The 22679-nt window shown below is 38.2% G+C and overlaps 1 protein-coding gene and 1 long non-coding RNA gene across 10 annotated transcripts in view; one reads left to right on the top strand and one right to left on the bottom strand.

Moving 5' to 3' along the window:
* LOC128105610 (uncharacterized) overlaps nt 1–22679 on the bottom strand; it is a 111652-nt gene that overhangs the window by 15330 nt on the left and 73643 nt on the right. For both annotated transcript variants that reach the window (XR_008216398.1, XR_008216397.1), the window contains exon 2: nt 6651–6914. This is a non-coding gene — a long non-coding RNA (uncharacterized LOC128105610). The remainder of the gene's footprint in view (nt 1–6650; nt 6915–22679) is intronic.
* Nucleotides 1–22679, top strand: part of Gstcd (glutathione S-transferase C-terminal domain containing) — a 114307-nt gene that overhangs the window by 56197 nt on the left and 35431 nt on the right. The gene's annotated exons all lie outside the window — the stretch shown is intronic.

Genomic DNA, 22679 nt, shown 5'->3' with positions numbered 1-22679 from the left:
CAAGAACTGTTTTAATTTGTATTTATTTAATGTGCGTGCATGTTTTGCCTGCATGTGTGTTTGTGCACCTTGTGCAGACCTGGTACCAGCGGAGGCCAGAGTATTCCCTGGTACTGGAGTTACATATGGTTGTGAGCTGCTGTGCAGCTGCTAGGAATCTAACACAGGATCTCTGGAAGAGCCTTAGTACTCTTAACTGCTGAGTTATCTCTCTAGCCCTCAATAACTATTTTTTGACAAATGTAAACAAAGAGCTTGAAGTTAATGAATTAGATCTATTTTTTGCCAAATGTCTACTGACAGTAAAAGGATTTAGACATGTCCTATTTATGTTCAATTAATATTAGTTAATGTTTAAGACATTTCAGGGAAGATATTCTGTTAGGTCAGAACTATTTTTAAATTAGCAGTATTCTTTACATAGATAAATATATACTACTTTGTCTGTATACCTGGTATTGATTTTCACTTCTTTCCCCTGTGGAGAGAAACAAGTAACTGCCTGATCACAAAGCCTGCTGTACAGATGTTGAATCTAATTGTGTGCTCCACATTGTTCCCTGACAACAAAGACATGGTAATAATAATAATAATAAAAACCTTGCTTAGCCAGAGCACACAACATTTCTAACATTTCCCGTGATACAGACCTGGGGAGACTTCAAACACGGTATCCTTACCCCATTGGTCAGCCATGGCTTATTAACAGCAAACTGCTGTAGATGATGACAGTGAAGCTGATGAGTTCTGCAGGGAATTCGGTCTGAGGTCCAGGTTGGACAAGAGTGCCCTTGCAGTAGTATTTACTGCCTGGTTCACTGCACAGTGCCTTCCCTCAAGGCTTGTGTTTGTGATCTTCTGGAACAATCTTCCTTGCTAAGCTCATGTATGTGCCACTGTGCCTGCCTGGAAACTACTAGAATGAAGTATCTAGGAAATTTTATTGTGTCTTGTACCTTAGCTGATAAGAAGTCTGAGCCACATAAAAATGTCTGGACAGAGAAAGAATGTGTAAGATATTTGAGTGGGTCCTTTTGAGGGAACATACTCTTCACTGAGGATAGTAGACATCAGAGGAGGAAAAGTACTGCTACCACCTTTTCCTTTAAGCATTAGTTCCATAGTAATTCTTATAGTTGCCTCGGGTGTGAACATGTTCCCAGTTATAAAGGATTAATTTATAGTATATATTGATTTATGAAGTTGGTTGATTAATCAAATCAAATCGATTGCTTCAGCTAAGAGTCTGGAAGTGCAGTGTGGGTGAAAGTCAGTTTTGAAGTGTGCCTGAATTTAAAACCATGTCCCAGACCTGTGCAACTGTCTCAGACAGGTTGCCTAAATTATTTGATCCTTATATTTCTCAAAAAGAAAATTATAATAAATCACAAATTTGTTTCACATTAAAATAATATGTAATGTAACTTTAATTCAGTACTTTTGTGTTTCCCTCGAGACACAAAGAATAGAACAAAATTGGTTTTTTTTTTTGAAGCATAAATATTTATTTATAACAAAGGAGTTTGTGTGCAGTGTTGAAAAATCTACATCTTCTTGTTAAATTCACATTTGCACTTCACCTTTTTAAACAAACATTTATAATCGTTATTTTATACAGATATAGATATGTAAATACATCGAGTTCAATGGTCCTTCAGCATTTTCCCCTTAAATGGTTTTTTTTATTTTGAACATAAAAACTGGTTATAATTTCAAAGTCCAGAGTTCTTTGAAACTGGAAAATATTTTCTATATAGAAAATAGTAAAAATGATAACATTTGGCTTGTATTTTATTTTGAAATGCTTTATTTTTCTCTTAATTTCATACATGTGATCTTTTCTTTCAACCAAAAATGGGTTTATGAATCTATTACATTCTTAGTGAGTATTATGCTGCAGAGCAGATTAAACAACGAAATGTGAGAATTCTTCTGAATGGAGGTTGTCGTGTATAACCCATCTGTTGGCTTCTTAAACTCTGTGATAATACAGAATTGGAACAAACATCTGTAAATTAAAGGAAACCTTTCCAAAGCTATCCTGGATGCCTCTAAGGTGCATGGCATCTCCATTGTTCTCTAAGGTGTGTGGCGTCTCCACTGTTCTCTAAGGTGTGTGGCATCTCCATTGTTCTCTAAGGTGTGTGGCATCTCCACTGTTCTCTAAGGTGTGTGGCATCTCCACTGTTCTCTAAGGTGTGTGGCATCTCCACTGTTCTCCAGGGTGCGTGGTTCTCTGTTATGGTGAAGAATCATCATGGCTTCCCAGTACAGGGAACTGCTGTCATTTCAGAATGCTTTAGTCACTCAAATCATGTTTTCATAAAAATTCAGTTTCATTTCTATGAAAGGAACTACTATGTTTTATGTGTATGTCATATATAAAATGTAATTATTCCAATTGGGTCTAATCTCAAATGATTTTGTTTAATGTCAAAGTTGTAACCCCTTAGCGGCAGCTGTAGAGAAGGACATTCATGCATTTGTATGGAGCACCTCTCACACCTTTCCTTCTGGTCGAGGTGGAAAGTTTGTTTGAATTTTAATTTTTCTTGCTTCTGGAGGCACATATTTGGATTAATTTATTTAGTAAGATTGGAATGTGCAACCAGAGTGGATAATACTTGATTATAATGTTCTCTGTTTATCCTTTAGAGTAAACAACTGTCCATTGGATATTTTGGAGAATGTTAGCTTTAAAATATAAATATATTTCACTCTGCTATCTAGAACTTTTCAGTTTTAAAAAAATACGATTTGGGGCTTAATGTGCTTTTAAAACTGCATTTCTTACTAAATTCAATTTATTGTATAATTAGTGTCATATATTCCTAAGAATTTTTATTATTTCAGTGTGATTTATACTCAAAGAAAATTTTTGAAATGGTTCAAAAATATTCAGCTATACTGGTTGTTTACATTTTTATTTTGCCATAATTTCTTTCTCATGTTCTGCCACTCTGCTTCTGTGTCTGTGCGTATATACATATGCATCTTTCCCTTGAAGTGGGTGAAGGAGTTTTAGGCATCTGCTCCTTACATTCTTTTGTACGACCACAGTACAATGCTCAAAACCAGGGCTTTTAGTATTGATACAGTACTGTTATCTCCATAGCCTCAAATGGCATCAATTAATTCAATAACATCTCATTTGTATTTATTTGATTTGCATCCAGTTCCTGATCATTTATCATGTTTAGTTTCAGTATTCCTTTTTTTTTTTTTTTTTTTAAAGACAAGGTTTCTCTGTGTCACAGTCCTGGTTGTTCTGGAACTCACTATGTAGACCAGGCTGGCCTCGAACTCACAGAGATCCACCTGCCTCCGACTCCCCAGTGCTGGGATTAAAGGTGTGTGCCACCATGTCTGGCGTTCTTTCATTTCTTTTAATAAGGAGAACAACTTCTTTTGTCACTTAATAGTCTTGACATTTTGGAAGCATACAGGAGTTATTGAATAGGTATCCCCATCACTTTAGGTTGATCTGCTGCTTCCATCCATTTGGATTTCCTGATTAGATCTAGGTTGTAGAGCTAGGACAGAAACACCACAGCGGTACTCTGCTACTATAGAAGCCTGTGGTGTAGTTTATGTTGGAAGATAAGATGGTCAGGCATCTCTTCTGTGACATTACTCCATTTCCTTTTGTCACTGAAAGATGACATCCATATTTGACTCCATTGACTTGTATCAGATCAGTTATTGATAATCCATGTTTTCAAAATGGTGGTTTGCTAGCATCCATAATCCCTTCTATATTCATTCCTTGGTAAGCTAAGGAAAAGCCTTCTGTTCTCCACTTACTGTTTTTTTTGTTCTCTATATTAGATTCATTGACACTTATTTTCCAGTGCTTTACATATCATCATGGGTTGGCCAGTGTGTGTCCTTTCAAACATATTTTGAAATGCTCCATCATATTTTGAGGGCTTCCTTCATTTCTTGTGTCTCAAAATATTTTCTGACTGAATCCTGGATACTGTCTTTTATGCCAATCTGGATACAGAGTGCAGTCACAGCCCTTGGGATGTTTCTGCCCCTAGGCCATCTCAGTGGACACAGTCAGTGTGTGTGTGTGTATGTGTGTGCACGTGCGCATGCATGTATGCATGCATGCACAAGTGTGTATGCTGATCAGATATTTTGTCCCAGTGCAGATATATTCTAGCCCTGCCTGGTTTATGCTTCTTCTCTGGTTTTGCATTTCCTACCTCCAACAATTAAAAGATCTGAGAATGCCATTACAGCTGATGTATTTAGTCATTTGAAGATTGGTATCGTATTTTTCAAAATTGAAGACCCATAATGCTTTTTAAAACAAAACTACTCTAATCATCACACTAAAAAGAAAACAGACCAGTATCCCTTAAAGTGTAGGTACAGTTTTTTTAAACCAAATATTACCTAACCAAATCCAACAACAGATTTATAAAAGAATTGTACACCACAGCAGAATGAGATTTACTCCAGAAAGAGATGATGTTTAGCATTCAAAACATAATTAATAAGGGATTGCAAGATGGATCAGCAGGTAAAAGCTCTTGCCACAAACCCGAGAGCCTAAGTTTAACCCCTGAAACCCACACAATAGAAGAGGAAAACAGAGTCTTCCAGGTTGTCCTGTTCTCTTCCTCCATGTGCAAGCTGTGGCATGCACTTGCCCATAAATACAAAATGCATAAATACAAAATACATATTCTTAAAAGTCAATATAATGTGCTGTCAATAGAGCACAAAGCAATAACTACATAGATTTATGGTATGGATTCTTATTTTATTCAGGGGGTTATATTCCTTATTTGTCATTACTTATTTTGAAACTTGTTTTTCGTAATGCATGCACCAAAAAGACATTTGGCAAATCTAACACTCTTACATGATAAAACACTTAAGACTAGGAAGAGAAACTTCCTTAACTTTTTGAAAAATAGCCACAAAACAACCAGTTACCATGATATGGCATAAAATTAATTATGTATATGTACCACATTTTCTTCATCTATTCATCTACTGATGGACATCTAGTCTGGTTCCATTTTCTCAAGGTTGGGAATAGAACAATATAAACACAGATGTGTAAGTATCTCTATGGTATATTGTCTTTAGAGGCTTTGGGGTATTTTCCCAAGAGTGGTATAGCAAGATCATATGGTATTTCTGTTTTCAGTATTGTGGGGATCCTCCAGTTCATTCTTCATGTGGAAACCCAGTTTTCCTAGTACCATTTGTTAAAGATACTGTCTTTTCCACATGTATAATTTTGAAAGTGTTATCAAAAGTTAGGTGACTACAACTCTTAAGATTTTCTCTTAGTGTTATTCTGTTCTACTAAGACATTGATCTGCATTTCTTGTTTGTGCCAGCACCACACTAGTGTTTATTTTGAGATTGCTCTAGGAATGTCTTCATTTCTCCTCTATTTTCAATGAATATTATTAGTACAATTGCTAGTGCAATTTTTTTTTTAAAAAAATCAAATTGCATTCTTCACAGCCTTAGGAAAACAATCTCACCATTTAAGCAGAAGCACAAAAGACCCTAAGCAGAAGGAGCAGTGCTAAAGGTATCACAGCACCCAATTGGAAATTATGTTACAGAGGGATAGTGATAAAAAGAGAGTAGGGCCTGGGAAGAAGGCTCAGTCAGTAAAGTGATTGGGCAAGCATGCGAACCTGAGTTCAGATCACCACCGCCCATGTAGAAAGCTGGGCACAGTGGTGTGCAGCTGTAATCACAAAGCTGGGCACAGTGGTGTGCAGCTGTAATCACAAAGCTGGGCAGTCGAGACAGCAGGATCCCAGGACTTCTGGCCAGTCCCTCTGCCCTTTACAGTCTTGGACATGAAGGAGTCTTCTGCTCTCCTTACTCGTCCTCTGTCTCGTGAATTGTATTCTTTTCTGTTTCCTCACCCCCTCCCGTGTGCAGTATTGCTCATCCTCTGTCTCATGAATTGTATTCTTTTCTGTTTCCTCACCCCCTCCCGTGTGCAGTATTGCTCATCCTCTGTCTCGTGAATTGTATTCTTTCTGTTTTCTCACCCCCTCCCATGTGCAGTATTGCTCTAGGTCTTTTCTGCAGTGCTGGCTTGATAGTCGTGAACTGCTTTAGTTTGTGCTTGTCTAGAAATATCCTTATTTATCCATCAACTTGTAAAAGATAGGACTGCTGGAAATAGCCTTTTATGTCAGTTCTGATTATTTTTAATAAAAAAGGAACCAAACATTTTATATTACTTAGCCCAAACATGCCAAGTTCTTAAAAGCGGGCAAATGAGATTCTTAGAACACTGGCTAGCCTTTCTAGGCATCCCTATGAACAACACATACTTTATTCATTACAAAGGGATTTATTAAGATTTTCTTCTTACTGCAGTGCTGCCAGTAAAGTAGACTTTGGGCTGTTATATATCCAGAGGCAAATTTCCAAAAACCTGAACCTTATTTCAAAGTATATACACATTGTAACCAGACTAGATTATAAGAACATGAAGTTGGAGTCCATGTTAGAGCTTTCCTATCAACAGAAGAGACTCAAAAGCAAGCTCATTTAATCCAGATACTTTGTTGAACAAGGGTGGAAGCCCAGCCTGAACTAGGCTTCTGTTGCTGCATATAAACTGCCTCAGGGTTTAGTGACATAAATGAACTTACTTCAGCTTCTGTGGTTCCTAATCCTGGCATGGCTGAGGTGGCCCCTTCCAGTGGTAGATTCAGTATGTCCTTGATGCTGTGGTCTCCTCACAAACCTAGACTGCTCCAAGTCCATTTACATGTCTGTTGCGAGGATCCTATTCCTCAAGAGATATTGGAATGAATCTCAGATGCTCTGTGGATGTGTTCTGGGGACCTTAGTTCTGTGGGCCTCCCAGAGGACAGTTTACAGCATGGCAACTGGTTTCTCAGTGTGACAGGGAGCTGCAAGCCAAAGAGAGAAGTTTCTTTTAAAACTAAAACTGAGAAGTGGCAGACCATCTTTACAGTATTCTTTTCCATGTAAGTTAGTCACTAGATTTGGTCCACAGTCAAGGGGAAGAGATTTCACAAAGATGTGAATGCAATAGAAAGAGTCTTTGGGAGCCATCTTGATGCCAAAAATCGTAGTCTGTTAGTAGCAAAGTAACAGTCTCTCAATTTCCAGTCTGCTGTTGTGATTTCCTCTAATAACCAAGCTGACGGAATGATAACACTGCTTCTTGAATAACCTGGCAGCTGATGAGGTTACTTAGAATATTGAAGATGAAGAAAGATGCAGAGAAGGCAGGTTGCCGTAGTTTCTCAGTTTACTTTTCTGCTGCTGTGATAAAACACCATGGCCAGGGCAACATATAGCGGGGTTTATATTGCTTACAGTTTCAGGGGGTGAGAATTCATACTGGTGTGGCAGACAGCAGGCAGGCATAGTGTCTGGGACTGGATACTGAGAGCTCACATCCTGTACTAAAGCAGCAGAGAAAATGGCCCCTGTAGGCTGATATATTTGAATGTTTGGTTTCCATTTAGGAAGGATTAGGAGGTAGTTGTTGGAGATATGTCACGGGGGGCAGGGATTGGGGGGGTGAGCTTTGGGGTTTCCAAAGACTGTGCCAGGTCTCCCTCTCTTTCTTCCACGCCCTCTTCCCCCCCTCCCCATCTTAAGCTTGTGGATCAGATGTAAGCTCTCAGCTACTATTCCACGGCCATGCAGGTCTGCCACCACACTCTCCAACATGATGCCATGGACTAACCCTCTGCAGCTGTAAACAAGCCCCCAATTAAATGCTTTCTTTTATAAGCTCTCTCATGATGTGTCTTCCCAGCAGTAGAACAGTAAGTAACTGTAAACTCTCTTTTGTATTTTGTGTGGTATGGAGCAGATGTTGATCAAAGCTACTTATGCACAAATACAAAATATCCTAAAATGTCGTAGTCTAAATTCTTTAAATTTACCTCACTTTTCTATAGAAGAAATCAAAAGCCTTCATGTCTAAGGAACAGGCTAGGAGAATAAAGAGGCCATGAGGTATAGGTAGCAATCTAGATGTCAGGATCATATTATTAGACTATAGCCCATGAAATCAATTATAGTTTGTAATTAAAAGATAAAAACTAAGGCATATGCAGAAACAGTAGATAGAGTCAAATTGCCCAGCATATCAATACCTTTAAGCTATAACAGATTAGGTATCCATGACTTGTTTTTAGTTCAAAACCATATTATTATGCTTCAAGTGTTAAATTGACATGGTTTCTCCGCCCTGAAAATGAGCCTGGGCTGCATGACTTATATGATCCCTTATGGATCTTCTGGAGAATGATGTACATGAAGTAGCAGTGTTTAGATTGTGAAAGTTAGAAGAAAGCCACGACATTACCTCCTTAAATTGTGCTAGCTGTATTGGAAACTTGCAGAGGTGAGACAATCATATTGGAGCTTAATGAACTTGCTTTTAGTGAAGAGGAAAAGCTTATGGTTTCTGTAATGTAACACTTGTTACAGTGGTAGAATCAGATCTGCACTGTTAATATGTATATTAACAAAATTAGGATTTGTGAAGATAGGCTTATATGAATATTTGAAAAGCATAAAAGTGTAACTGATGTATACTATATTTTGCCATATTCTGGCCTTTGTAACTATTATTTAATTCCTAACCCTCCTCTGATTGGCCAGTTCCAATTAGTTGTAGTTGAAACGTCCCTAACCTAAACAATTTATAAAGGCACTTACCTGCAGATGTCTGCATTTTTAACAGAAAGTCTTGGTGAGGGTTTCCTGTTTCTGGTCACAGTGTTTTTGACCAGACTAATAAAAAAATCATTGTTAATTTTGCTTGATGGGATACCATGCATTGTGATGTTAGAAAAAAGGCTTTATATATTAGGGACACATGCTAAAATATTTGCAACTGAAGCACTGTAATTATTTGGGGTTTTCTTTAAGACTAAAACAAAATTTATTCTAACATTATTTTTGTATGAATTGAAATTAACTTTATTGCAAATAAGTTTGACTTTGATTCTAAGTTTAAATTTTTATTTTGTATTTACATTTCCTACCCATGCGTAACTAAGGGGCTGCCCTTCATAGTGGCTAGCTTGTTCCTTGGCATTATACACACCACATAGTTTGGTTCCTTTGCCTGTCTACTCCAGCCAAAGTCCAGCCTCTTTTTCTGACAAGGGGTTACTAGATTTCTGGATATTTCTTTATCTGCATAAATCATGTGAGCACAGCATGAAGCCCACCCCGACAGAGCTATACTGTGCTCCTTTGAAGTTGGATTAAGAACTCACTAAGCAGGGTGTGCCCATTAATTATAAGGTTTTAAAACTTGACTCCTGGAAATACATAGCTCAGATAGTTTTAGTTTAATAGGATTAGGTCTATTACAAAAGAATTTGAGAGTATATGTTATATTCCTGTAAAAGTATGTTTGTGAGTTAATTTGGTATGAAATGACATGAGCTGCTTTCCCCTCTATGTCAGAAAAATAAAAAGTTTATTTGCTGATACTGTGGAGATCTGGGAAATAGGAACAAAAGTAGCATCTCATAAAGTATTTAAATTCCTATTGATCTGTACAATAATTTTTTTAACCACTTCCTTGAAACACCACGGTGTAAACAAATCTTCACTGTAGAACATTATGGAATAGTCAAACTACAGAGATGATGAGGGAGTCAGTTGCTTCCTGGTTAGTGTGGAAGGAAAAGACAAACAGAGCTTGGGAGATTTAAGATCAAAAAGCCCTCTGCATGACACTGTAGTAGTGGGTGTGTATGACACTTGTCTAGTCCCACAGAACGTATACCACATAGAGTGAACCTTCATTTAGACTGGATCGGGTGATTAGGTGTGCTTATGTGTTTTGGGGTGCTGACTGGGACTAGAAGTTGGTTAATTAAATGGCAGAGGTTTACAGGTTTTTCTCCATTCTCTGAAGTTAAAATTGCTGTAAACCATAAAGTCTGTAAACATAGGCATGTACACACACACACACACACACACACACACACACACACACACACACACAGGCTGGGGGAGGAAGGGAGAGAGAAAGATTGATTAATATCTTTAGTGTATTTTATCCTGAGTTACACGGTTATTTAACAACTCTATAAAACATTGACATTTAAAAACATACATTTACCAGCAAAGCTTACTCACATTGAAATTTATGGGAGTCTTGCATTTCCAAAATCAGAGTTGGGTTTTTCTGATTATTTCTATTGTGTTTGCCCTTTATGTGTCTTATTTCTGCTTTATGCTGTTTTCTTTCATATATATTATTGGTTAGTCATTTGACTGAATGTTTAAATCATTTACTTTTCTATCTTTATTGTTTCCCAATGAGTACATTTCTAGTAAAGGCTCCAGACTTTTTCCGAGACATGCTTTGTCTGTATCTCATAACTTTAATGTATTGCTCTTATTAGTGTTCATTTCTTAAGAGTATGTCATTTGATTTTGATTATTTTGTTCATCCAAGAGTTACTTATGGGCTGTTTTTAATTCCCAAGATTGAAATGTGTTTTTTTCTTTTTAACATTTAAAAAACGTGTGTGCACGTGCTCGTGTGTGTATGTGTGTGTGGGTACACTCACCGATGCAGGTATGTGTGAAGGACAGAGGTTGACATTGGGTTGCCCTCTTCACTCATGCTTCCATTTTACATTTTGAGATAGGCTCTCTCGCTAAACCTGGCAAACACCCTAGGACCCTCCTGTCTCCTCCCACTAGCACTAGGGTTACAGGCGTGTACCTCCATGCCTGGCTTTTATGTGGGTGCTGGGGATCTGAACTCATGTCCTTATGCCTGAGCAGCAAGCCATCTCCCCAGCCCTTTAACGGTTGTGATGAATGTAACCAAAACCTAAAATCCGATACACGGTTGAGTTCATTGATGTTGTGGATGCTTTTTGTATCTTTATTAATTCTTACAGAGTTTCATACAATGTATTTTGATCATATCCACACACCCTACCTCCTCCTATATCCACCTAACCTCTCTAGCCACCCAGCTTTTGAGTTTTCTCCCCACTTGTTCCAGTTTGTGGAGCCACATGCTCTTGGGAGTGGGGCCCAATTGGTATTCAATAGTGTATTTCTGTCTGTGCTCAACACAGTTTTTATACATAAATATATATATGTGAGTAAAATGTTTTATTCCTTGAGTCTTCTAGAACATCAGTCCTGTAATCCTGCTGGCAGCAGTAGGATAAAGCTGAATGGAAACATTTCTTCACATCCACTGAGGAGATTGTCCCCTTTTCAGCTCTAGCTAGTTACATATATGTACACATGTACAGAGAGAGAGAGAGAGAGAGAGAGAGAGAGAGAGAGAGAGAGAGAGGAGGGAGGGAGGGAGGGAGGGAGGGAGAGGGAGGGAGGGAGGGAGGGAGGGAGAGAGAGAGAGGGAGAGAGAGAGAGAGAGAGAGAGAGAGCGAGCTCATTTTTTTCTAATTCAGACACTCGGTCTCTTTACATTGTTGAGGAATTATACATTTCTTGTTAGCTTTCTCCTTTGGTAACAGCTGTCCGAGTGTTTTGCTAACATTGTTTGATATTTTGATCCTTTACTTTTATGTGCACCAACTGTTCCTTCTCTATAGAACCTAGTTTTCATTAATGTGTTAGGAAATCATTTTACCATGAATGTTTTATCAAAAATTAACATTTCAACTCATTTCTCTTTGCTGCCATCTCCCTCCTAAAATGTTACTCTGTTTTCTTTTTTTTTTTTTTTTGGATCCATATTTTCTAATTATGTATTCCCCTCCTACAAAGGACTCTTTAGAACAAATAAATATAAAATAGTATTTGTCATATTTAGAGTGATCAAAGACATATTTTCTTGGTATTCTTCACAGGAATAAACTAATAAAATCTTCAGAAGCACACTCATTCCACCCACCTCTCACCTTTTTAAAAAACAACAAAAAGGGATCAGTTTTTAACAATGAATTATCAAAGTAAGTAATTAACACTACTCAGAGACAGTTAAATGAATGTGTTTTTAAAATGTGTGTGTGTATAAACACACAAATACAATGTTGCCCAGAAACTCCAACTAATGAATAATCTTACAAGATTAACTTCCTAGGTGACACATCACAACTCTCCAAAAGTGCAAATACACACCAGAAAGCCTAAATCTAAGATCCAGTATGGTACCTCAACATACAGAGTCAGGAATCCTATGAAAGTCACAAGGCATCTGGACTCAGGGATGGATTTACAATGCAGCCTCTTCACAGACGGTGCTTCCCAATCAGTGTGGATCACGTCCATCTCTTGAGACACATACACGGCACTGCTGCTGAGGTCATGCTTTGTGATAATTTACTAATTCAAATGAGACTCCAAAGCAAATAACTATGGAGTATGAATTTGAAGACGGTATAAACATCAGTTGATTCAAACTTACCTGTAACAATCTTTAATTTTCCTTTTAATACAGAAAATCTGTGTATAATCAAGAAAATTAAATCTCATAATAAAAACACCCCTACAGACAGCGAACATGTTCAGTCAGGTTCCTCACGGAGTGTATGTTGATTCACATTCTACTCTGCCAGGCTACATTCTTGTGAGTCTGTGAGATTAGGATCATTTCTTTCCATAAATACTAACTTCTCACAAACGAACTACCTTCCTGATTGGTAAATACTGTGTAATTTCATTAGGTTCCATGAAGAGGAAAGGTTGAACATGCATTAAATGACCAATTTTGCTCTGTTAGGGTGTGTGTTCTTATAACATGTAGTTCTTGTCAGCCTCGTGATAAGCACACACCAGCGGTTCTCAAAAAAAACTACAAACAGCAGAAAAGAACTGGGATGCTTTAGGAAACTCCATGATTATATAGTTCATCTTCAAACAGGAGAACCTCTCTGGCTTTCAGTTTCTCTGTATCTGTATGATCTGTATTTAGAAGATTCCTCAAGTGCCATTCCTTTATAATCCATCATGTAGACCTCGTCATGTGATCCAATGACTCTTCCTCCTACCTCCCTGCCACTCTTCTGCATGGGCTGTTCTAAGCATTCCTTGTTGTTTACACATCTTAGTGCATCTGTACGATTGAACTCAGTTCAATGGTTCAAAGCTAGTCATGCTAGATCATTAATTTAAGATATAAGAACAGCTAGCTAGAAGCCTGAGCCATTAGGCCAAACAGTTTAAATAATATAAGCGCCTGTGTGTTTATTTTATAAGTGGGCTGTGGGGCTGCGGGACTGCAGGGGCTTGGTGGGACCCAGAGAGAAGCTCTCCAGCTACAAGGTAATAGTAAAATATAATACAATATAATATAATGAGAAAATAAAAACTAATACACCAGAACAGGATAAAACAAACAGAAAAAAAAGAGCTCAAGAAAAGGCACAAGGAACAGATATAGATGCAGAGACCCACTCATTCTCACACTCAGGAATCTCTTAAATTATAACACTATGCCAAAAGCCATACTATCTACACAGAGGATACTCTTTCCACCTCCTCTTTTGCAGGGTTCTCTGAACCCTGAGGGGAGGGATTTGATAGGGACATCCCATTTAGGGCTGAGTATTCTAAAGCCTCTCCTCTCTGCATAATGTCTGGCTTTGGGTCTCTGTATTTGTTCCCATCTGCTGCAGGAGGAAGCTTCTCTGATAAACAAGGCACTAATCTATGAGTATAGCAGAATGTTATTAGGAGTTATTTTATAGCTGCTTTAAAAAACAATAGTAGTACTTGGCTTTACCCTAGGTCCCTGGGTTATCTAGCCTCAGGTTTGTTTGTTTTTCCCCAAGCTGTGCCAGGTATGGGTTCCATCTCATAGAGTGGGCATTGAGTCAAATCAGATATTGGTTGGTTACTCTCACATGCTTTGTACCACCATTGCACTAGCATATTTTGCAGGTAGGACAGCACTGTAGATCAAAGGATTTGTGGCTGGGTTAGTGTTTACACTTGTCCTTTGGTAGCATATAGAGTACCTTCCTGTACCAGAGATGCTATCGTGTAGGAGTGAAGGTTCTCTGTAAGCACCAACTCGACTTCTACATGTCCAGTGAGTTGTGAAGGTGGTGTCTCCAGCAATGGAGCCTTGCCATCAGTTTGTGGAGAACAACCTGTAGTCTTAGCAACAGCCTGGGTTGTTTGGGGGATTCCCATAGGACCCCTCTGACCAACAACCCAATTAGAGTTGTAATTCAGTCTCAATACTGGAAGCTTCATTTGATGACAAGAAATGGCCAGTTGGGGCTCTGTGTCCCCAATATTTGGTGATTTCGTTTAAATCACTTCCATATATGTATTCCTTTTATGAAACTTCCTACCACATTAGGTTTTCCTACTGTCCCTCAAACAGCCCTTAATTTTAGCTGTCTTGCCCCATATTCCCCCCCCCATTCCCCTTGTCCCCCTCTTCCCTCCCCTCCTTACTTGACCCTCTGTTTCAGTCCCCACCCCATCTGTCCATCCATAACTTTTATTTCCCTTTCCTAGGGAAATCTTGTCCCTCGTTCCTAGCCCCTTACTCTGTACCTACCCTCTGTGGTTCTACAGATTATATCTTGGTTATCATTGACTTAACAGCTAATAGCTATATGTAAGTGAGTGCATACCATATTTATCTTTTTAAGTCTGGGTTACCTCACTCAGATTTTTCCTAGTTCCATTTATTTACCTGCAGATTTTATGATTTCATTCCTTTTAATGAACAAGTAGTACTCCATTGTATAAATGTACCCCATTTTCTTTACTATTCATCTGATAAGGGTGTCTTGGTTGTTTCCTATTTCTTCCTATTATGAATAGAGAATCAATGAATATGGTTGATTAAGTGCCTCTGTGGTAAGATGAAGTGTCCCTTGGGTATATGCCCACAAGTGGTATAGCTGGATCTTGAGGTAGATCAATTACCATCTTTTAAGAGATGTTGAAAGTAAATTTTGATTCTAAGTTTTTGCCCGGTGTGGACATGAAGAAATAGTGAGAATATCAATTAGGTAAAATAAGGAATTTTATAAATTCATGGCATAAAATGTTCATATTTTAAAATTATTTTATAATAGGCAAAGAAGGAAAGAAATATTCAATATTGTTCTCCATAACTTACATGCTGGTTGTAGAAAAAATTTGGATGGCTTTAAGTATTCATAGTAGGTATATTCTATACTGTCACCACAAACAGTGAATTAGTAACTACTGAACCATTGAGTCTACAGGAAATGTAGAGTTAGGTTCGCCATACATCTTTTGAAACACATCTTTTTTCATATACATTGTTGATTCATTTATGTTGAACTCAGGATCAACAGCACAAGCCATTATTTATCGTTTAACCCCTTAAATATTGGAGGAGATGGTTCTATTATCTTTACATGTAAATGCAAGTATTTAAAGAACCCCTCATCCATAATCATCTCTTTCAGTGCTTCTACATTCTAAGGCAGTCATATAGTGTTGAAGAGAGATGGTAGGCCAACCTGGCTGTCTCTGTCTGTAGACAATCTATTATGCCTAGATGCCTTAGTGCTTGGGAGTATCCATCCCAATAAAACCTCTATTTAAGATCAGTTTGTGGGGTAGGCAATTGTCTTTTTGATCATTGTGCCAATAAGTGTTCCCCCTCTCCCAACACAATTCATACCCATTTTCAATCTAAGAATGCTTCCTTCCTTGGAAACTATTGATATCTTTGAATAAAGTTTTCATTCCATTTATTCTGGTTTTCTCTTCAGGAATATTACTGTTCAATAGCCAACTCTTCATTGTCTCTCTACCACATTCCTCATATTTCACTTTTCTTTATTTTTCTTTTCTTTCCATCCTTTATATTTAGGTTTCTTGATTCATTACAGAGTTTTTATGCCATAATATTCCTATTTCATAATACTTATAAGGAAGTGTTTTCTATAATTTTGAAAGCTACAAAAATATCTCAACTTTGTGAATGTTGCCATATGTCTACAACGATAAGAATGTATCTGTGAACTCTCACAACTATGTACTTCTGGTCCCTTAAAGATAATGGAGATTTTCTACCCTCTGGTGGGAAAGGAGTAGATATGAAAGATAACTAATATTTGCTGAGAGTTGGTGGTTTTCCAGGGTTGATGCTATGATCCTATTTATTTCTCACAATATTCCTATGGAAGGGTCTTTTATTTACATTACAGAGGAAAGCAAATACTCTGAAGATTAGTTACTTGATAAGGTCAAATAGCTAATGAATACTTGGGCCAGACATGAATGCCAAACGTTTGTTCTTCAGTAGTAGTGTATTATTTCATGTGGTAGTCCGCATCTCTACAAGAAACGTTCCCATTCCATCTATCAAGCATAGTCTGTTTTTCCTTTCTTGCTATTGCTCTCAAATTTCATTGGCTGTCTTTCAGACCTACAAAAATGAAATTAAACTAGAGATTTTTAGAATAAGCACGAAAAGCAGCATAAAGCATTTGCTTTTAAGCCCACTATGAGAGTGGACACAGAAAACTATACAAAGCAGTCTAAATATACCTCAGTGGCCACTTTATTATAATGCTGTATATAATTATGGTTAGAGTCGTTAAAGAAAGACTAAATTATGAAGCCAGGGAAAGGACTCAGTGGGCAAAGTACTTACTATGTAAGCATCAAATCCTGAGTTTGAGTCCTTATTGTTGGTTATTTGGCGCTCTTATTCTGCGAGGAAATGTCACGAAACATGACAGAATCCACTAACAAGAGTTTTATTAAGATAAGGGAGAGAGACAGATGTGCACAGCCCTGCGGAAAACACACGTGAGTAAAAGAGATGGAGCCAGGAATATGGCGCCAGCTTATAAAGGCTGGGCCGCGCCTGCGCACACAGGCCCATGTGGCTACTTATGCGTGTAGATCACATGGTTGTGCTGCGCGCTTTACGCAACCACGCAAAGCCACGGGGTCCTGGTCACGTGAGACGTTTTGACCCGTAAATGGCTAGGCAGAAGTGCCTAGGTCTGCTGGGCATTCGTAGCCATGCCCAACCATGGGGGCGTGTTGTGAATCCATATCACTTATTAATGCCGGTGATGGTGTCACACATTTATAATGCCGGTGATGGTGTCACACATTTATGACTCCAGTGATGAGGGGGTCACAGACACAGGCAGGTTCCTGGGGCTTGCTGGCCACTCAGTCTCCTTGAGCTGCAGGTTAAGTCAGAGATCTCTTCTGTCCCAGTGTCAACCTTTGGCCTCCACAGGTGTGTACGCAGGGAAGCTGCACAAGGACACATACACACCAAGAAAGGTCAAGTCATAGTCACCTTTACTCCAGGATGTCTAAAACACATCTAACTGAATTTTAAATTTTCAAATTGTAAACAGATGTTTTGAGTGTTTATGATAGAAAAAGAAACGTCCCAAATGATTGTCCCAAAGGATGAGTAAATTAGAATTCTACAGTAAAACAGGGTAGTGAGAATAAAGTTTCACTTCATGTATCAACATAGAGATTGTGAACCTAATATTGAGTGAGAAATTCAAGCTGCCAAAAGTATCCTTACAGTTGCATTAATTTAAGACTTACAAATAACTAAAGCTAAACAATAATATCACTAGAGATGCATAGCTCTACAGCAAAAATTTACAGAAAGTTAGTATATTGGTAAGCACAAATTCAGGATGATGGTTCTTTGATGGCAGGAAAGTGAAGGAGAAACCTTCGGTTGGGGCATACACATAGGACTGCAGAAGGATTAGTAATGTTCTGTTTCTTAACTGATGATTAGATACCTCAGTTTTCACTTCACATCATCACTGTGTATAATTTACATATGCTTAAGATATGTATTTATGTATAAAAATACCTAACAGCATATTTGGCATGTTCTGGTATTAATTATCTAGGAATATTTAGATTGATATTTAGGAGAGCTTTCTAAAGATATTATATGACTCATCATTGTTACCAAATAAAATATGAAGATAACAGAATAGCTCCATCAGGAAGCACATTTGAAACAATATTCATTTATCAAAGGAAATGTTTTTATTAAAATTTTTTAGTATGTACAGTATTATGAAATAGAAGTTGAATTTTCTAAATTATGATATGTTCTTTGTAAACATATTATCTGAAATTCATGATTTGTAGGTCTCATGAAAAGCATAATTACAATAACAACATTGCATTAAATTCTAGAAAAAACATCATCTATTTATAAGCTTTGATAAATTTATAGAAATGTGGGGGCCATTTTTGTCATCATGAATGAGCATCTTTGAAGTAGGATTATTCTGTTGCAAAACAGTATTTCTCCTTTATGACTGAATAACTATATTTTTACTTAGACATGTAGATAAGATAAACTATGAATTTCATTTCAGTATAGCTGCAAATACTTTTACCATATTTTTTCTATAAATATAGTTAAAACTAGCAGAAGTGAGAAAAACTAATTTGTACCTTTGTGAAGTTTATAGAAGATTTTTCTAAAGGGTTAAGATTAAGTCAACTCTCAGCTGGGCAGTGGTGGGTGGCACGCACCTTTAATCCCAGCACTCAGGAGGTGGAGGCTGTTGGATCTCTGTGAGTTCAGGGCCAGCCTGGTCTACAGAATGAGTTCCAGGACAGCCAGGGCTACACAGAAGAAAAACTCTGTCTTGAAAACACCAAAGGAAAATAATAATGATAATAATAATAATAATAATAATAAGAAGAAGAAGAAGAAGAAGAAGAAGAAGAAGAAGAAGAAGAAGAAAAATTAAGTCAAATCTCTAAGAAAAACTGTTAAGATTTAGGAACATCTATGTATTTTCTATTGCATTTGCATTTTTATTGCATTATACTCCACAGTTAATTATTTAATGCTGATTTATATAGATATTTCTAAAGGTTTTCAAATATTTTTCACTTCTAAAAGTATTTTTTCACACAGTAATTCTTAATTCTATTCATAATTTTGAGAGGATACAGAATGTTGGGTTGTGAGTGATGGGTATCTTTTGAAACGGGTGGTTTGGGAACAGAATACAATCTAATTAATGCCTTGTATCAGGGTCACTGTATGCGTTTTTTTTCTTTTCCTGGAACTAATCTCTTTAAAAACTAATACTCCAGACAAACAATGCCCCCTCTTCAGTGCTGAGTAAAAGTGGGTCAGGAGAGGATTAAAGACACTGGCATTGCACTGAGGCGAAGCAGTGTAAGCTTTAATTTCACAGCCCTCCTTGTTATTTGAGAGTTCTTAAATGCTGCTAACTCTGACCCCGTCCTTTTGCTTCCTCTTCCTCGCCTTGGTGTGCAAGCCCTTATTGTTCATCTGTGTATGTAATGTCTTCTTAGAAATTTCCCATTGCATTTGCTGGTTTTTGAATATCTGTCAGCATTGAGGCCGTTTGTCCATCACTACCCCAATCTCTGCCTGTGTTCCTTCTTTCCTTCTTTTATTCACTCAGTTCTCCCTCCTCAGGGTCTGGTACCATCAGCACTGTGCCCTCAGGAGCCTTCTTATAAATGTTTGAGTCAATAAATACATTGGAAATCTACTAGACACAAACCGGGACACTCTAGTATAGAGTTGGATAAGATGTAATTGTTTGCAGTTTTACTGGGAACCTTTTAAAATAAGACCAACTCAGAAAACTTCAGTACCAGCATCCTGTTAACCCATTCATGGAGAGAACTGTGCTACTCTGAGGACAGCAAATAGGCTTTTGAGTCTCTTCTATACAATGAGGGTTCAATGTGTACATTTATGTGGTTTCATATACCACAAAGCTCCCACCAACCCATCCCACGAACATACTCCCGTTTAATACTGAAGTCCATGCTTGTTTCTTTTTTTTCCTTCATATTTTTCTTCCAATCTCTTGTCAATAGTTAGATACCCATTTTTAAACATCTCAAAAGTAGTACACTCAATACTCAGCCTTCATATGGATTCACTAGGTCTTAAATTTTTTCTTCTCTCTTTAGCTAACACACACTTTTTTCACCCTAAACCTTTTGAGAGACCTGATAACATAATGACATTTCACTCAAATACTACGGCATGTATCTCCTAAACAAGAACATTTTTCTATTCTATCATGTGATTATTACTGGCAGTTAATTATCATTAGTATAATGCTGTTATGGAGTAGAGTGCCCATGTACAAATTCTCCCAATCGCATGCTCACCGTCTTATAACATCCAGGAACCAACAACTACTCATTGTTTTTACTCGTCATACATCTTGAGTATCTCTTAATTTGGACCATGGCTTTAAAATTTTTTATAACACGACATTTTTGAAAGAATCTATACCAGTTATTTCTCAGAATGTCTTTAATTTTTGTTTCTTTTATTAAATGAATATTGAACTATTAAAAAGTCTGCAGTGGGATGACTCAAACATTTTGGCCAGTATACTCGAGATTATACTTCAGTTCACTGTAATCTGGAGCACACGACATCAGTTTGACACGTGATGTTAAGTTTGATCACTTGCTTAAAATGATGTCTGTGAGAGTTTTTATTATAAAAATAGTAGTTTCCTTTTTTCATGTATTAGTTTTCTGTTGCTATTATAAAATACTTTGAACAAAAGCAATTTAAGGAAGAAAGGGTTTGCTTTTCTTTACTGTTCCAGAGGGATAGTCTATTATGGTGGAGATGGCATGGCCTGGCAGCAATGGCAGGAAGCTGGTTGATCATATTTTATCCATACACAGTAATAGAAAGATGAGTCTATGAGCTCTCAAAGTCCACTTCTCAAAAGTGACCCGAAGCAAGACTGAAACTCAGCAGGGCAAACACCAGATTCTGCAGTCCATGTCCATCCAGCATCTGGGGCTTCAATTTCAGGGGCTTAGATGTCTCCACCCCCCAGCTTTGCTGTCTCCAACATACCCCACCCCCTTAGGCTAGTTATATTCCCTTTATATAGCTCTTGTTGGCAGATGTCTCATGGTTCTGACATCTGTAACATCTTGAGGTCTCCACTACACAGCCCATGCTTTATCTTTACATCTTCATGCAATGGCCTCTTAAGTGATGCCTTGCAAGAGAATTCAGCCTTGCTACATATTGCCTGGCCTCAGTAGCTCTCTGAAACCATGAAGAAAAAAATCCACGACTCCCTAAATCTTGCATCTGTCTTTTTCTAAAACCATTACAACAAGGCTAATTATACCAAGTTCAGCTACCAGCTTGGGATGGACCTTTGCCTATTTGGATCACAATTAGAGCAGCCCCCCAACCCCGAGACAGGGTTTCTCTGTGTAGTTTTGGTACCTGTCCTAGATGTCACTCTGTAGACCAGGCTGGCCTCAAACTCACAGAGATCCGCCTGCCTCTGCTGGGATTAAAGGCATGCGCCACCATCACCCAGCCTTAGAGCAGCTTTTGTGTGCTGTTGCTTCCTAGGAGCAGGGGATGCATTCCTTAGGCTTTTACCTCTCACAAATTACCTGGGTGGGGTCTTGCCCCGAGGGCACCTTTCCTGTCTTTCCAGTGCAGAGCAGGAACTTCTCTGGCAAACAAATGTGTACATTACTTTTTTTTTTCAAAGATTTATTTTTTATGAGTGTGCGTGCGTACATACATATGTATGTACGTGCGTGTGTGCGTGCACCATGAGCATACCTGGTGCCTTGAGGAGGTCAGAAGAGGTCATCAGATACCCTGAAGCTGGGATTAGAGATGATTGTGATCCATCACGTAGGTGCTAGGAACCAAACCTGAGTCTTTTGCAAGATCGGCCAGTACTCTTAGCCACTGAGTCATTTCTCCAGCCCCAGGAGCTCTGCTTTATAGTATTCAACACTGTTTCCAGTTGCCTTCTTGTCCTCTTGCTTGCTTATGGAAATCTTTTTTAAATGTCTATCACATATACCCCCAAATGTATCTAATTCAAAGTAAACTCAAAACCTTCTCTGTAGATATGAAGCTTTGCATACTCCAGACCCCCAGATAATTCCTAGTCTTCTTTCCTGCCAGTCTGTCTTCACTAACTATATTTCCCCTGGATAATTTATATCCTCCACTTCCTTCAAATCCCAGATGTCATCAGACAGGCTCTTTCAGATCACTCTATCTACAGCAAGTCTCCTTCTGTACCTTTTGTCCTTTACCCTTTGTCCTTTAATTTTTCTCCCTGATGTGCATTTCCGGTTCTGTCTATCTAGTAAACCGGATGTGTGACCTCTGACAGCTGGAATGACACCAACCTGTACAATGTACTAACCTAGTGTCAGTTGGATTAGCAGTTTGAATTCCTCTTAATCTTTTCTTAATGTTTGTCTTAGTGTTTCTGTTGTGAGATGAACACCATGACCAAAGCAACTTGGGGAGGAAAGGGTTCATTCAGCTTACACTTCCAAATCACTGTTGATCTTTGAAGGAGGTCAGGACAGGAACTCAAACCCGGTGAAACCTGGAGGCAGGAGCTGATGCAGAGGCCTTGAGGAGTGCTGCTTACAAGCTTCCCATGGCATGCTCAGCCTGCTTTCTTATAGAACTCAGGACCACCAGCTGAGGGATGACTCACAATGGACTACCCCACACCTCCTACATATTAAGACAGTACCCTATAGGCTTGCCTATAACCTGATCAACTGGAGGCATTTTTTTCAATCCAGGATCATTCCCCTCAAATGACTTTAGCTTGTGTCAAGTTGACATAAAACAAGCCAGCACAATGATGTAAAGAAATGAGGCTTTTTGTCTTGTGGTGGTTTGAATGAAAATGGCCTCCACA

Source organism: Peromyscus californicus, unplaced genomic scaffold (assembly GCF_007827085.1).
Source record: "Peromyscus californicus insignis strain IS unplaced genomic scaffold, ASM782708v3 Scaffold_9__1_contigs__length_137607984, whole genome shotgun sequence".
Taxonomy (NCBI): domain Eukaryota; kingdom Metazoa; phylum Chordata; class Mammalia; order Rodentia; family Cricetidae; genus Peromyscus; species Peromyscus californicus.
This window is presented reverse-complemented; position numbering and strand designations above follow the sequence as displayed.